Genomic DNA, 16,399 nt, shown 5'->3' on the forward strand with positions numbered 1-16,399 from the left:
GAGAAAAATTTACAAGGAATCAAAAAGCTACTAGGGGTATTTGAAAACAAAGAAAGATTTGGACAGTGATTCAAGGTCATTATTACAGAAAAGAAAAAAGTTGTGGTAGAAAAAAAATGTTGATGAAGTTAAAACCCTGATGGATCAAGAGCTTGGTCAAAGCTAACATGCTTCATCCAATTTTTTCAGATCGAGAAATCATTTATGAAGATTATGATTTGGCTCAAACTTGTAGTTATCACATGAATGTAGTAAGACAATCTATCCAAAATTGTGACATGTTTCACCGGTTCTGCAAACAATGATGGATTCATTCTTGGTAGAATTCTATGAAAAAGATGACCAAGACTCAGTAAATACAACAAAAGAAAGACTTTCAAGGAATATGTTTTCTAAGTTTGTGCTTAAATTGGTGACTATTTTTTGTAATGAAAAACCAAGTTTGGTAAAAGAGTAGCCTATTTCTTTTTTTCATGATGAATGCCACAGAATAAGAACCTTCAGGGAACATGTTTTCCAAGTTTATGCTTAAGCTAGTGAATATTTTTGGCAATGGAAAACCAAGCTTGGCAAAAAGGTAGCATGTTTTTTTTCCCATTAGACTTATAACAAATCACATCCCTAGCCCATTTCCTTATCAAAGTAATAAAGCAGTGCCATGAAAAAATAATTGCAATGTCACGGCATAAGGATCAAATTACTATCAAGTTGCAAGCAACCTAAATGCCACCAGAACTACAAATATAACCAAAGTGGGTAGAATAACATAAAGTGGGAGGTGTTATACTTCAAAATTGTTAGAAAAAGCCTGAAAGAAAAAGCTACATAGAGAAAAAAAGTATTGGGAGAATGAGAAAAGACTTATCCTTTAGTGGCTCGAGATGTGCAATATAAAGAGCCTATCATTGAGACGGAACCCTATAAGTTTCTGAAGTTAATTAAACAAAATGAATACAACGTAGCAGAGTAGTTGAATAAGATATTTGCTAGAATTTTTCTATTGTCACTATTGTTAAAACTTTGAACCGCATCAAAATGCCTCATTGAGAGTGCTTAATTAAGCGTATATAGACCATAACATATCTGTTGAGAATGTTAACCATATTATGAGAAATATTATGGCTTTAAATTTCATAACTTTCAATGACAATGAGATTCCACCAGAAGGTAAAGGCAGTACCAATGCCCTTTACATCGCTAATAAATGCAAAAGTTATATCTTAGCTAAGGTTTTTATTGACAATGTCTCTTCAATCAATGTCATGCCCATGGTTACACTAATAAAGTTACCTATTGATGCATTATATATGAAGACAAGTCATATGATAATGAACACTTTTGATGGATTTTAAATAAAGGTGTTAAGAGATATCAAGATATCGATGTAAATAGGGTTATGTACTTTCTCTATGAAATTTCAAGTCATGGACATTTCACCATCTTATAGCTGTCTATTGGGGCAACCATAGATTCACATGGTAGGTATTATCCCATCATCCTTTTATCAAAAAGTAAAGTTCATAGTTAAAGATCAATAAATTTATGTTTTTGAAAAAAAAGACTTGTTGGTAACCAAGTCTTTGAACACTTCATATGTAAAAACTGTAAATAAGGCATTAGAATGCTCTTTTAGATCCTTTGAATTTATCAATGCAACTTATGCAAGAGAAGGATTAAAGGTGCACACTCCATGCTTATTAAATGCAACAGGGTGGTCATCCAACAAACAATGGGTAAAAGATGGCATGCTGGATATGGTTTGCAATGAATCAAAAAGCTACCAAGGGTATTTGAAATTAAAGAAAGATTTGGACAGTGATTCAAGGTCACTATTGCAGAAAGGAAAAAAAGCTGACAGAAAAAAAAATAGAAAAAAGATTGGCATTACTTAAATGATATGAGCATGAGTATGAGAAAATGGTTATCCTTTATCTCTATGATACATTTCACTTAGATGAATGTATTCATCTTGATTCACCAAGGTTTGTAACAAGAAAACTGACATTGAATTTGGAAAAAGCCTTCTTCGAACTCTATATCCACATGGTGGACAATGAAAGACAACAACTTAGAAAGAGAAACCATTCATTTATTCATGTCCCTCATGTGAAAAACTAAATAATTGAAAGACAATGAAGTTGCCAATTATCTTTAAATCTTTCAAAAAGTAATGTAGTGAGTTAATATCCTCAATGCTTTTGCCCAAGAGCATTTAGAGGACTTTTATGTATGGGCTTATCTTTTCTTTATCATTTCAATAAAATGACTAATGTTTTGCATTTTCATTTCCTCTCTGATTTCATTCATTCAAAGTTACAATTTTTTTTCTACACACCTATATCCTTTCAATTTCTCCTATTTTTAGGGTTTCAAATAATGAATACGAGGATAATCATGATGGTAATCTAGGATTTGACTTTTAAAAACCTATTTATGTTGATGAACTTAATAATGATAAGGATTCAAATGAGTATAATTTATCCCCTGATTTATTAAAACTAATGGAACAAGATAGGAAACAAATTGAACCTTAGAAGAAAGCTACAAATGTACTCAATTTAGGCGATGAAGAAAATAAGAAAGAAGTCAATGTGGGTGCATCCTTTTTGCCCACAAAAAGGGAAAAACTAGAAGAGTTGCTTTATGAGTTCATTGATGTATTTGTATGGTCATACCAAGATATGCTAGGACTCAATTTGGATATTGTGAGCATCGATTGCCATTAAAGCCAAATGCAAGCTAGTGTAGTAGAAGTTGAGACATATGAAACCAGACATATTGTTAAAAATCAAAGAAAAAATGAAAAAACAATTTGATGCAGGCTTGTAGAAAGTTGCCAAATACCTAGAATGGGTAACTAACATAGTCTTGGTTCCCAAGAAAGATGGAAAAGTTTAATAATGTGTGGACTATAGAGATCTAAATAGGGCTAGCCCGAAAGATAATTTTTCTTTACCCTATATTAACACTCTCGTGGATAATACTGCAAGGCATTCCACATCTCATTCATGGATGATTTTTTAGGTTATAACCAGATTAGAATGGCCGCTACTGATATGGAAAAAAACCATGTTTGTTATCATCCATGGCATTTTTTATGATAAAGTTATACCTTTTGGCTTGAAAAATGCAAAAATTACTTATCAAAGAATGACGGTAACCCTTTTTTCATGACATGATGCATAAAGAAATAGAAGTGTAAGTGGATGGCATGATTGGTAAATCTCATGAAGAAGAAGATCCTATTACCAATCTTAGAAAGCTATTTGAAAGATTACAGAAGTACCAACTTAAGTTGAATCCAACTAAATGCACATTTAATGCTAATAAAAAAAACTGTTAGGGATCCTGGTTAGTGAGAAAAGTATTGAAGTTGACTCAGATAAGATACTTGCCATTCAAAACTTATCTCCTCTACACACATAAAAATAAATAAAGAGTTTCTAGGAAGGTTAAATTACATCTTTGGCTTTATCTTTTAACTCACTTCCAAATGTGATCCAATTTTCAAACTGCTTCCAAAACATAACCCTGACAAATGAGAATAGGAATGTTAGTGTGCCTTTGAAAAGATTAAAGAATGCTTGTCAAATGCATTAATGTTGGTATCGCCCATCATAAGGAAACCGTTGATTTTGTATCTCATAATGCATGATCAATATATGGGATGTATGTTAGGGCAATAGGATGAAACAAGCAAGAAAGCAAGCCATTTATTATGTAAGTAAGATGTTCATTGAATACGAGTCTAAGTATTCTCAATTGGAAAAAATGTGTTATGTATTAGTGTGGACAACCCACAAGCACAAGCAATATATGCTATATAACACAACTTGGCTAATAGTAAGATTGGACCCTCTTAAGAGCATATTTGAGAAGCCATTATTATCAAAGAGGTTAGCGAGATAGCAAGTCATACTTTTTGGATGTGATATTGTTTATGTTGCACAAAAGGTGATCAAAAGAAGTGTGATGCTGAATTTCTTGTGCAGCATGTAATTAATGAATATAAGCCTATGAAGTTTAACTTTTTTTATAAAGATTTGATGACCATCTCCCAAATTAAAGAATATGAACCAGCAAAAGAACTATAGAAAATGTTTTTTGATGGAGCATTGAATGCTTTAAGGCATGAGATTAGAGTAGTTCTGATATCCCTTGATGGAAATTACTATCCACACACTGCAAGGTTGGATTTTAATTGCACCAATAATGTGGCAAACTATGAAGCATGCATAATAGGCCTGTAGATGGCAATAAAAAAAAAGATTAGAGTGTTACAGGCATATGGGGACTTAACCTTGGTAATCTATCAGCTACGAGGTGAATGAGAAATAAAAGATTTGAAGTTGGTATGATACCAAAGGTATAGGATAGATTTGATCAAGCAATTTGAGAGGGTCCAATTTTGGCATATACATCGAGAAGATAATTAGATGGTGGATACTTTAGCCATATTGGCTGCACAATTCAAAATGAATGATTTAGTAGAGATCTAACATATCAAGTTGAATTTACAACTTAAGTGTTGAAGAAGAGGTTGATGGTTTACCTTGGTACTACAACATCATGCAATATGTCAAGAACCAACAATACTCAGAACATGTGCTAGAAAATGACAAATGAATTATCAAAAGATTGGCTATAGGATTTTTTCTTGATGGAGAAATTTTAGACAATAGAACTAGAGATCAAATGCTATTGAGATGCGTGAATGTGGTTGAAATAAAAAATATACTTAAATAAGTGCATGAAAGAAGTTACGAAGTACATGCAAACAATCATATAATGGCTAGACAAATCATGAGAGTGGGCTATTATTGGTTAATGATAGAGAGTGACTACATTAACTGCTAGGAAATGTCATAAATGCCAAATTTAAATAGATAAGATTCACACTCTTCTGGTTCTTTACATGTTCTTGCATTTTTATTGCCATTCTTTATATGAGGGATGTATGTTATTGGACCTATCACTCCAAAAGCTTCAAATAGGCATCGATTTACCTTTATAGTAATTTACTACTTCACAAAATAGGTAGAGCAACTTCTCATGCTAATATGACAAGGATAGTGTTGTGCAAATTTATCAAAAAAGAGATAATATGTGTTATGACCTTTCAAAAAAATCATCTTTGATAACCTTGCAATTTGAATACAAGATGTTAGCATAGGTTTGTGCTCAGTTTAAGGTTAAGCACCATAACTCGGCCCTATATCACCTAAAGATGAATGGGGCAATAGAAGTTACCAATAAAAATATCAAGATGACAATAAAAAAAATCAACCCTATATCACCCAAAGATGAATAGGGCAGTAGAAGCTACCAATAAAAATATCAAGATGATAATAGAAAAAATAACTAATGCCTATAAGGATTGGCATGAAAAGTTACCTTTTACGTTGTATGCTTATAGACATTAGTACGCACATCTACTAGGGCAACTCTTTTTTTGCTCATATATGGGATAAAAGTCACGATGCGAATTAAGGTGGAAGTTCCCTCTTTGAGAGTTTCGATGGAAGTGGTGTTAGTAGAAGTAGAATGGGTTTAAAGTCGCTATGAACAATTAAACCTCATTGTAAAAAATAGGCTCACAACTATTTGCCATAGTCAATTGCACCAAAAAAGGATGATGCAATCGCATGATAAGAAAGTTCAACCTAGGTGCTTCCATAAAGGAGAATTGGTTTTAAAGGAGATTCTCTCAAATCAACATGATGATCGAGAAAAATAGACACCGAATTAGAAAGATCCATATGTGGTCAAAAAAGCTTTTTTGGTTGGAATGTCAATCTTAGTAGAAATGGATGGAGATGACTTGCTAAACTCAATAAATTTAGATGCTGTGAAAAATTACTTTGCTTGAAAAAGAGTCAATGAAAGGTGAAAGAAAGGAGAAAAAAAAAAGAAAAAATCAAGACAGACTCATATTGAAACCCAAAAAAGGTGGGTTGAGTCAAATGAAATATCTAAGTTAAAAACTTGAAAATGTGGCTTAGATGAGTGGGGATATCAATTTCCAAATACAAGGGTAACGTCCAGTACAACAAACTCATAAAGATCAAATGCATTGATGGAATAGGTATTAACAGAAAAAATTTTGGAATGTGTTCATGATTATTTAAGTATTCATTATCTAAACATTATTCCTTTATTTAAATTTTGTGCTAATAATCCCTTAGACGTATCCATTTGTTTGAATATCCACTTATTTAAGCTCTTTACTTGACACGTCCTTGTACTCTCCTATAATGAATAACTTCTTTATCTAATTTGTCCTACTTTCTAATACTTTGCATTCCTATAAATAGAGGAACTAGTGATTCATCACATTGGTCATGAAAGTTGCAATTATGATAATTGATTGATGACACTCATAAAAGGTCCTGCATTGCTTTGCAAAAGTCAAGAATGATGAAAAAAAGAAAAAAGAGATTGAGTTTGGAAAAATGCCCACATTCAAAATCATCAAGCTGAAGTAAAAACTCATTGGAGATGGCATCGAATAATGATATTGGCAAATTTTGATAATTGATTGATACCACTCATAAAATGGTCTTGCATTGCTTTGCAAAAGTCAAGAATGATGAAAAAAAACAAAAAAGAAACTGAGTTTGAAAAAATGCCCACATTCAAAACATCAAGTTGAAGTAAAAACTCATTGGAGATGGTATCAGATAATAATATTGGCAAATGAAAAGATGAAACATAGAAAGGATTGACCTAGAAAACCTTTTTACTACAATTTGGGATGTGTAATATTGGTTTCAAATAATACCTGCATTACATATATGGTATTCATTGCATTTATGGATTACATTCTAAAAATAAAGAGAGACAAAATTTTTTTTTGATCTTTAGATTTTTAAGGTTGAACCCTGCAAGGAAAGGATTGAGGTATAGGAAATGATATTAGAACAAGCATGACTCATGGGACCCTTAAGTCATAATATCATAGATCATTTTAAATAGAATTTTTAATGTTTCAAAGCCTTTATTTATGGGGAGCCATTCTTAAATAAGATTTTAAAGTTTCAAAGTTTCTATTCATAGGGAGCCATTTTAAACAAGATTTTTAAAGTTCCAAAGCCTTCATTTATAAGGAAGGAACCATTTTCAAACAAGATTTTAAAATTTTAAAGCCTCTGCTTATAAGGAGTCATTTTAAACAAAATTTTAAAGTTCTAAAGCCTCTATTTATAGGGAGCCATTTCAAACAAAATTTGAAAATTCTAAAGCCTCTGTTTATGGGGAGCAATTTTCAAACAAGATTTTTAAAGTTTCAAAGCCTTAGTTTATGGGGAGCCATTTTTAGATGAGATTCTTAAATTTTCAAAACCTCTATTTATTAGGAATTTCAATACCTCTATTTTCAAGACAAGATTTTAGAATTTCAAAACTTCTATTTACAAAGGGAAAAAATACAAAAGAAACTAAAAAAGTGAGAAAAAAATCCATTAAGATGTTGGCCATGATAAAATGGATGTATTGGTATTTGCCTTATTCTTAATTCTCAGCAATGTGCAAAGAAGAGCAACTATAGATATCCATTTTTGTCTGGAATGATTGCATATCATTTTTCAATAATCAAATATAGTAAGGTCTAGCTTAGGCTAAGTTATCAATTTTTGCTTAATTATGTTTTTAATTTGATATATTCAGTGCCTATATCATTTTCCACTAGGCCTATTTTTTAGGCCTTTTTTATGGGTTCTTTATAACTCAAATTTGGACTTAATATATGGATTTCGGTTGGATATGTTTAAAGGCCCAAAATAAAATTAAGGCCCATGAGTAGCCTTTTTTTTCCCAAATGCTAGAAAAAGCAATTTGTGATACAAAAAAAAAGTCAAGCAACAAAAGAGGAAATATTTGGAGCCCAAGTTGCCATGGTAGCAAGCTTTTGTGAACCCTGAAAACCTCTTCTTCCATACTGTCTCCCCATTTCTAGCTTTCTGATTTAACCCCCTAATTTCACCTATGCAATTCTATCAGTGTATGATCAAAGGCTCACTACCTAAGAAAATGCACTACCCTAAGATGCAACATTATAACTAGTGCTGCAAAAAAAATCCAAAATTGCCAATTATCCTTTTCAAAGGAATTTAATTCCCATATAGAAGTGTGGGAAAGAGAAAATCTAGGATTTTCAATAAAATCTTTAGATAAATTCATGTTAAGATAGAAGACCAATAAGAAAGACCAAGAGCAATTTAAAAAGAAAAGAAACTAAAAATGGCTACCCAAAACCAAAACCCAAAAAAAAAAAATTCCCACAATCATCGTACTCAACCTAGCTCCAACATATAACCAAGCACTGTAGTCACCATCACTAGCACCACGCTACCCTTATGAGCACTAGCTTTCATATATCCAACACCACAACCACCCTCACCCTACCTCAACCTTCATAGTCCTTGAATGCATCGACTCTAACACTTATCCCACCCATCTAGTCCTTTCATGGACCTAGCACCATAGCCTTGCCTATAGCCTCCTGTAAAAATCCCAGCACTAGCCTCCATAATACTAACCTTCACACACCTACACCAGTCCCTGCACCCTCGTGGGAAACACAACCAGTCCCCTTATGGACCTAGCATTATAACCACACTAACCCTTGTTAAAACATGCTTTAAGGCTTCAACAAAAAGGAACCAAACATCTTTGCCACCCTCTCATCACTAAGCCCCCATCACCAAACTTCCTAAAAACCACCCCCAAAGCCAAAACAAAAACAAAAAAAATATCCTAACTAAACACCCACTACCACCACTACCACCATAAAAAAAAAAAGGCAACCTAAGCTATCCAAAAAAAAAAAAAAACCATTACGTCTAACAAAAAAAAGGACAAAAATTGCACAAACACAAAGAAAAAAGAAAAAAATTGCAACCTTTCCAAATGGGACCTAGTGCCAAAGAGAACCTAAAAAAAAAAAAAACTTTTGGCTGAATGATTTGAAGGCCAAGCTAGGAAGTTTGAAGGAGTTTTGGAGGAAAAGAATCTTAGATTTGGAATCGAGGATAAAAGGGGCTTTCTAGGTTTTTGCTTGGAGTTTTCTGGTTCTTGCCATGGTGGTCAGCAATGAGAGTAACGATAGTCGATATGGTTGCATGGCACCAGATTTTGGACTTGACAAGAGGCTTTACGTTTTTTTTTTTTAGGTTTTTTGACTTTTTTTTTTTTTAGAATAAGAGGTTAAAATGAATTTAAAAAAGCCTACTTTTTATAGCAAAAAAAAAAAAGGCAAAATAACATCGTATAGGAACCACCAAGATTCGTGCACAACTAGGCTACCAAACTCGAGGTCCACGCCTCTGACCCAATGACCCGAGTCTCTCCCAACCTTCAACTAGTCCACTTGAACTGAACTCGAACCAGAGTTGAATGAGAAAGAATTGCTAGAACTACTCCAAGTCACAATAAACTGCCTAAACCACACTGAAATGGCCCAGACTACCTGTGGACCATTGACCAGCATTGATTAGCAGATTTTTTATAATTTTCTTTATTTTTATTATTTTTTAATTTTTAAATTATTTAAGTTATTTATAAATGCATATTTATATTTTAAATACCTAGAATAAATGTATATATTTTAGAAAATAGGAAAATCTATACTTAAACAATTAATAAATTAAGAAAAATGTGTATAAAAAATACGAAAAAGGTATAAAAAATAATAATAAAAAAGTAATAAATAAAAAAAGGTAAATAAATATAATAAATAATAATAAATAAATAAAAATCTTCAAGGATGAAATATTAAGAAAGTCTAAGTGGTGATTTCTTAAAATCTCTATGTGAGAATATTTTTCTAAAAATACTACCAAAGTAATAGAGTATTTAAAAAAGTATTCAATATAAAAGATTTTTCATTCACTTAGCTCTTTTAAAATATGTATGACTTAATAATGATAAATAAATAAATAAATAAAAAGATATGATAAATAGTAAAAATAACCTTTTTTTAGTAATAAAATTAATATAATGACACATGAATTTTACTTGTGATGATTAATCATTTTTGTTTTCAAAAAAAATAAATTTAAAAAAAATTTAAAGTTAGAATAAAATAAAATAACAATAAAAAATGGGAGAAACAAAATGAAAATCTCTGGGGATGGGATTCTAAAGAAATCTAAGTAAAAATTTCTAAAAAATTCCTAGATGAGAAAATTCTTTTAAAATATTGCCAAAGTATTGGGGTACCTACAAAATTATTCAATAAAAAGATTTTCCTTGCTTCGATCCCTTTAAAATAATAATAATATATATATTTAATAATAATGATAATAAATCAATTAGTGAGTAAAAAAAATATAACATAAGGAAAAATAAATAAGGTGACTAAAAATTTTTGCACATATACCATACGTTGTCATATGCATTTCATACAATAATCTCGAAAGCAATGTAAATTTCAGATGATGAGATTTTTGAGAAGTTCAAATAGTGATTCTTAAGAAATCTCTAAGTGAGAAAATTTTTCTAAATTATTATCAAAGTACTAGGGTATTTTGGACAATTTCAAGGAAAAATTCTCGTTTATTTTTCCTCGTGAAATTTTTTTTTTAAATGCAATAATGTTATAAATAAATTCATGTACATTATATTCCATTCATACACACCAATTCTAAAACTAAATGAAATCTTTAAAGATGATATCCTTAAGAAGTCTGAATAATGATTATTTAGGAATTTCTAAGTGAGAAAATTTATCTAAAGTGCTGTCAATGTACTAGAGCATTTAATATAATTTTTGATAAAAATTTCTCCTTTTTGTAACAAATAGAACAATAAATGAATTTTTAGAATTAAATGATAGGTATTGTACCTTATTACATGCATTATAAATTATTGATTTTGAAGGAAAATATGAACCACCAATAATAGGGTTCTTAAGAAATCCGAGTAGTAATTCTTAAAAAACTTTTAAGTGAGAAAATTCTTCTTAATATTGTCAAAATATTACAATATTTTTATAAAATTTTCAATATGCAAGGTTCTTATTTATCTTTCAAGTAAACAACTAAAAATAAAAATATGTTTTTTTATTAAAATAAAGGAAATTAAGAAAATTAATTTTAAACACTAAATGTAAAACTACTTTTGCCAAGATTAAAGGATAACATATGGTTAATTGATATCGTTTTTTTAAAATAGGTGTTGTAGGGATGCTAATCATTCCCCACACGTAACTATACTCTTAAGTTCAAACATTTTCGTAGACCCAAAAATTGTCTTTGTAAGAAATCTTAATTAATTTTAAGATTTTATTTAAAAGGTAAATTTTAATATATGGCCAATCATACCTACTCGAAAAAGATTGGTAGTGATCCCATATGTTTTCAAACTCATCTAGCAACCTCAAAACTATTACAATAAATATTATACTTGATTATAAAATAAATTGAAAAAAAAAATTATCATTGCATCATATGCCAATGATAATACTGAGATCTACAAACAAAATGAAATGAAAATCATGGGCTAAATATAATATGAAGTCCCTAAAACCTTCAAGCTCTACCATAAAAAAGGTTGTTTATCCTTATAATCATCTTATCAAGAATATATCTACAAAATTTCCTAGTTTTTGTCACATTGTCCTATTTCTAAATTCATTATTCTAGTTAAATGATCCCATACTTTAGATCTGTGACCTTGGTTATGATGATTTATTTTTGCAGCTTCAACCTTAGTTGACTTGATCTTTGGAATCATAATCTCTCCTTTAATTGACAGTTGACATGTTTCTATTCTCTGAAACAATATATAAGCACCCCAAATTATTTAATTATGTATAAAATAAAAAAAAAATTAAAACAAGATCTTAAAAAATATATGATAATAAAAGACAAATAAAAATAAGTATATCTCAACAACAATTCTTAAAGGGATATTTGTGTGGAACTAGATAAACAACTATTCAATAACAACAACTTACAAGTAGTGTAGTGTAATTAAACCGAGTCGAATTGATATAATGAGAAATTCGAATTTGAGCTTGACTTAAAATTTGTTGGTCAAAATCGAGTTTAAGTTCAATTAAATTTTAATTTTCAAGCTCAAACTTGAGTTAAGATAAAATTTGAGTTATTCAAGTTTGCTCGATTTGATTCGTTTATTAAATAAAAAATGAGCTCAATTCCTATGATCAATTTAAAACTCGATTATTTTTGTTTGAATTTGAATTTATTTATAAGAGGAAAATGATAATTTTTTAATTAAAATAATAAAAATATATGTTAAAATATAAAAACTCATTTAGGTTTATGAACTATTAGTCATGTATTAGAACACTCGAATTCAATTCGCTTGATAAGTTATTTGAGCTTGAACTCGGCTTGAAATGATTAAGTTGAATTTAAATTTTATCTAAACCAAATTTTAAGAATTTTTTATTATTAATATATTATTTACACTCTAAATGTGAAGTAATGAAGAAGACAACTTATAAAAAAAAAAAAAAAAAGCAGACAACAAATTATAACATATTTACAAACTTTCAGTGGAATCAAATTACTATATTAGTAAATTATTTTTAAACATCATGATGTGTTGAGTTTTAGGTCAAAAAAACTTTGATATATTTAGAAAATATATTTTGAAATCCATGAAGAACCCTGACTCGTTGCACACTCCTATCGCTAACTGCAAGCAATTTGAAAGCAAAGCCCGTAAAATGATCTTTTCTTTGCTTTCTTTTTTTTTTTCCTCCGTAGACTTTGACTTCCACATGCTAAAGTCCTTCAAGTCAACTATATTTTTCAAACCGTCAAGTCTTTGCTTCGATCATTTGTACTTCCATTAAAAATTGGAATTCAAATTCCCCTACTTCATCTCAGTTGAATTATGATCTCCTGAAACGAACGCACACCATTCACAAACTAATCTTTCAATTCTTCTACCCCATCTCTTCACAGCAAAAGAAAATGAACCATCGCCGTTTTTCGCATCACTTGTTCCCATTCTTATTATTTTCGTCTTCCAAGTCATGCTTGGGATTCCTCAGTCATTAGGCTACCCTGATGGTTACACGGAGTGTCGTGATCGACAGTTCATATGTGGGAACATCTCTTCTGGGTATCCTTCTTCTGGAGATGGCATATTTTGGGGTTGCGGACATCGTGGTCTGCGACTGGAATGTGAAAATGGTACTCCTACAATAGAAATAGTTGATGTAAGATATCAGGTGCTGGATATCAATCGGGATCGTCAAACACTAAGGATTGCGAGACAGGACTTCATCAAGAATGATTTGTGTGACCCAGAATTTTCAAATTCGATCCTCGATTATGAGCTCTTCGATTTCGTCGATGCTCCAGGTTATGCCAATCTTACTCTGCTTTATGGATGCCTAAATTTGATGCAAACGCATATCCGACACTTCGATTGCATTATATTTAAAGTTAATAAGTTAAAAAATCATCAACAAAAATAAAAGATAATTTAAAGTTAATAAATATAAATAGACAATTAGATTGTGTTATATTTATTATATTTATTAATTTATTTTAAAAAAAATTATATTTAATTTAAGTATGATTTATTTTGAGTGGTTGGAGTTTAGGTGAATTTAAGTAATTTGGGATTGATATTCAGGCTATTGATTTTTTTGTCAAATAAAATTGAATAGTGTTTGTTATAACGTATAGATTCAAAAATTTATAGCTAGGTTTAATAAATAGAATCGTCACCAATTTTTTTTAACTAGATGTAATTGGCCACCTAATGAATATATCATTTTAAGAAACTTTTATGCTTGACTAAAGCTCTCTAAAAGAATAAGTTCGGGTCTATTAACCAGAATAAGGTTCAGAAGTTCAGTTATATATGGAGAAGATTATATCATTCCCATATGCTCATCCAAATGATGGTACCATTTTATTTTAAATTTATCCTAAGGTTTTGATTATAATGGTATAAAATTTTAAGTTGAATATTGGAAATAACTTTTAATATTCTCCATTAATCTAGTATAATTCTTAAAAATATTTTCTCACCTCAAAAGTATTCAAAAATCCCATTTGTTTCCTTGAAGAGACATCATCGTCCAAAAAAAGTTTAATTTTTTTTATTTAGTTTTGTTTTTGTTTGTCGAAAATATATCTAATTATTCTACCATTTAGACCAAATTAGAAATAGTTTCTCACCTAAAAATTTCTTAGATAATCAACCATTTGTGATTACTAAGAATGTGATCATCAAAATTTATTTTTTTATTTTTTTATATTTTCTAAATTTTTCACCATTTGAATTTAGTTAGAAAATATTTTTTTTTTGCTTTTTTTTTTATTTTTGGAAAGAAAATAATATGAAAATTATTTTTTGAAGTTTCATTTAAATTCTTTTATCATTTGGGACAAATTTTTAAAAAATCACACCTAAAGATTTCTTAGGAAATTTACCATTTGAAATTTCTAAGAATCTCGTCATTGGATAATTATCAAATCTTTTCAATCTAAAGTTTTTTATTTGAAAAAGAATACTATTACTTTTATTAAAATTTCATCTAAATTATTCCACCATCTGAAATAAATTTAGATAAATTTCTCACCTAAAGATTTCATAGAAAATTTACCATTTAAAATTTTTAAAAATCTCATCATTGGGTAATTAGCATTTATTTCCAAAATTTTTATTAAAATTTTTTATATTATTTTTAATTGAAAATAAATATTAATTATTATTGTTGAAATTTTATCTAAATTATTTTACCATTTGGGATAAATTCAAATAAAACTTATAGCCTAGAAATTTTATAAAAAATTTATCATTTGAAATTTTTAAAAATGCCATCATTGAATAATTATTATTTATTCTAAAAAAATATTTTGTTTTGTTTTATATTTTTTTCTCTTCTTAAAATCTATCATGTAAAAATACAAAAAAGAAAAATAAACAAATGGAATAAATAAATAGAAATAATAAAATAAAATAATAAAAAATAATAAAAATACCAAAATAGAACACGGCTCAACTAGGCGACTATGGCACGGTTTGACTTCAGGCATAAAATGCAGCTTAGAGAAACAGCTCAGAGTCTCGGCTCAACTGTAGGAATCGGCTAGAACGCGGGTTGACAGAAGTGGGTTGACGCTCGGGTCGAGTCACCTGAATAAAAATGTGTAGATCCTGAAGATCTATTAAGGTGAAATTAGCATCGATTTGAGGCTGGTATAAAAGTTCGAGTTCAACCTTTTTCCTCTGATTTTTCTTCCCCCTTCTATCTCTTCTTCTCTTTTCTCTCCCTCTTTTTCTAGACCAGATGAACTTCGGTTAAATATTCACTAGATTCTAGAAAATGTTACGAGAATCTAGGTTTATTTGTCGAAAGTTGGTCGGAACTTCATCGGTTTCTGAAAATCTATTGCTGAAAGCTGGGAAACATGTCAAAATCTAGGAATCTCATGGAATCTCGCAGAAAAAATGTTGCCAAAAAATTTCACTGGAATTTAAAAATTTCCTAGAAAATTTCTAGAAAAAAATTTCTTTCTTGAATCCAAAAATTTTCTAGTAGATTTTTTACTACTTTTTGTGGCATATTCCTTCATGATCTATCTGTATTTGTTTTTTGATCTCTTTTTTTCCTTCTCTGTGTTCTATTTTTTGTGTATCCATTCTACTGGATTCAATCTTGTATTTATAGGGCATAGGTAGAAGAGTTTATGATAAACCAAGAATCCACTATTGACAATAATTTTGTATTATCACAAAAGCATCATATTTATCCCATAAACATTGAATTCCTCTATACTTCTACAATTACCAATTCTTGGTAACATGTTTATCAATTTTATTTTTACTTTTTTTTATTTTCCTTCTTTTACTATTATCTTATCATTATCTAATTTAATAATACAGAAAGATTAAAGATAAATCCAATGAAAAAATGAAAAAAATCAAAGATAAACAAAAAAAAAATGAATAAATAAAAAGATAAAACCAAAAAAAAAATGAATAGATAAATAAATAACTAATAAATAAATAACTAAAAAAAAATAAATGAAATAATGGGTAATTAGACCCTATTGTTTGGACTCTATTAGGCCAGGTCAATTAATTTGGGCTTGGATGAAATAGAGTATCTACAGCTACCCCTATTTTCGTATTTTCTGTGTAACAGGAATTATGCAAAAACGTAGGCACCCCTCATATCCAAATACTTATCCTAACATTTTTTTTATAATCAAACACTTAAACTTATTGAATGACATAAAACCCCCATAAGTAGAAGCTCACAACTTTTGGAAAAATAAATACGGCTCTTTTAAGCAAAGGCTCAATGACTTTGAAAAAATAAATAAAGCTCCTCTAATCAGAGACTCAATGACTTTGAAAAAATAAATAAATCTACTCTAATCAAAGGCTCAATTATTTTGAAAAA

The sequence above is a fragment of the Durio zibethinus genome, chromosome 23, assembly GCF_047325235.1.
Source record: "Durio zibethinus cultivar Kanyao isolate XHJ-2024 chromosome 23, ASM4732523v1, whole genome shotgun sequence".
NCBI lineage: Eukaryota > Viridiplantae > Streptophyta > Magnoliopsida > Malvales > Malvaceae > Durio > Durio zibethinus.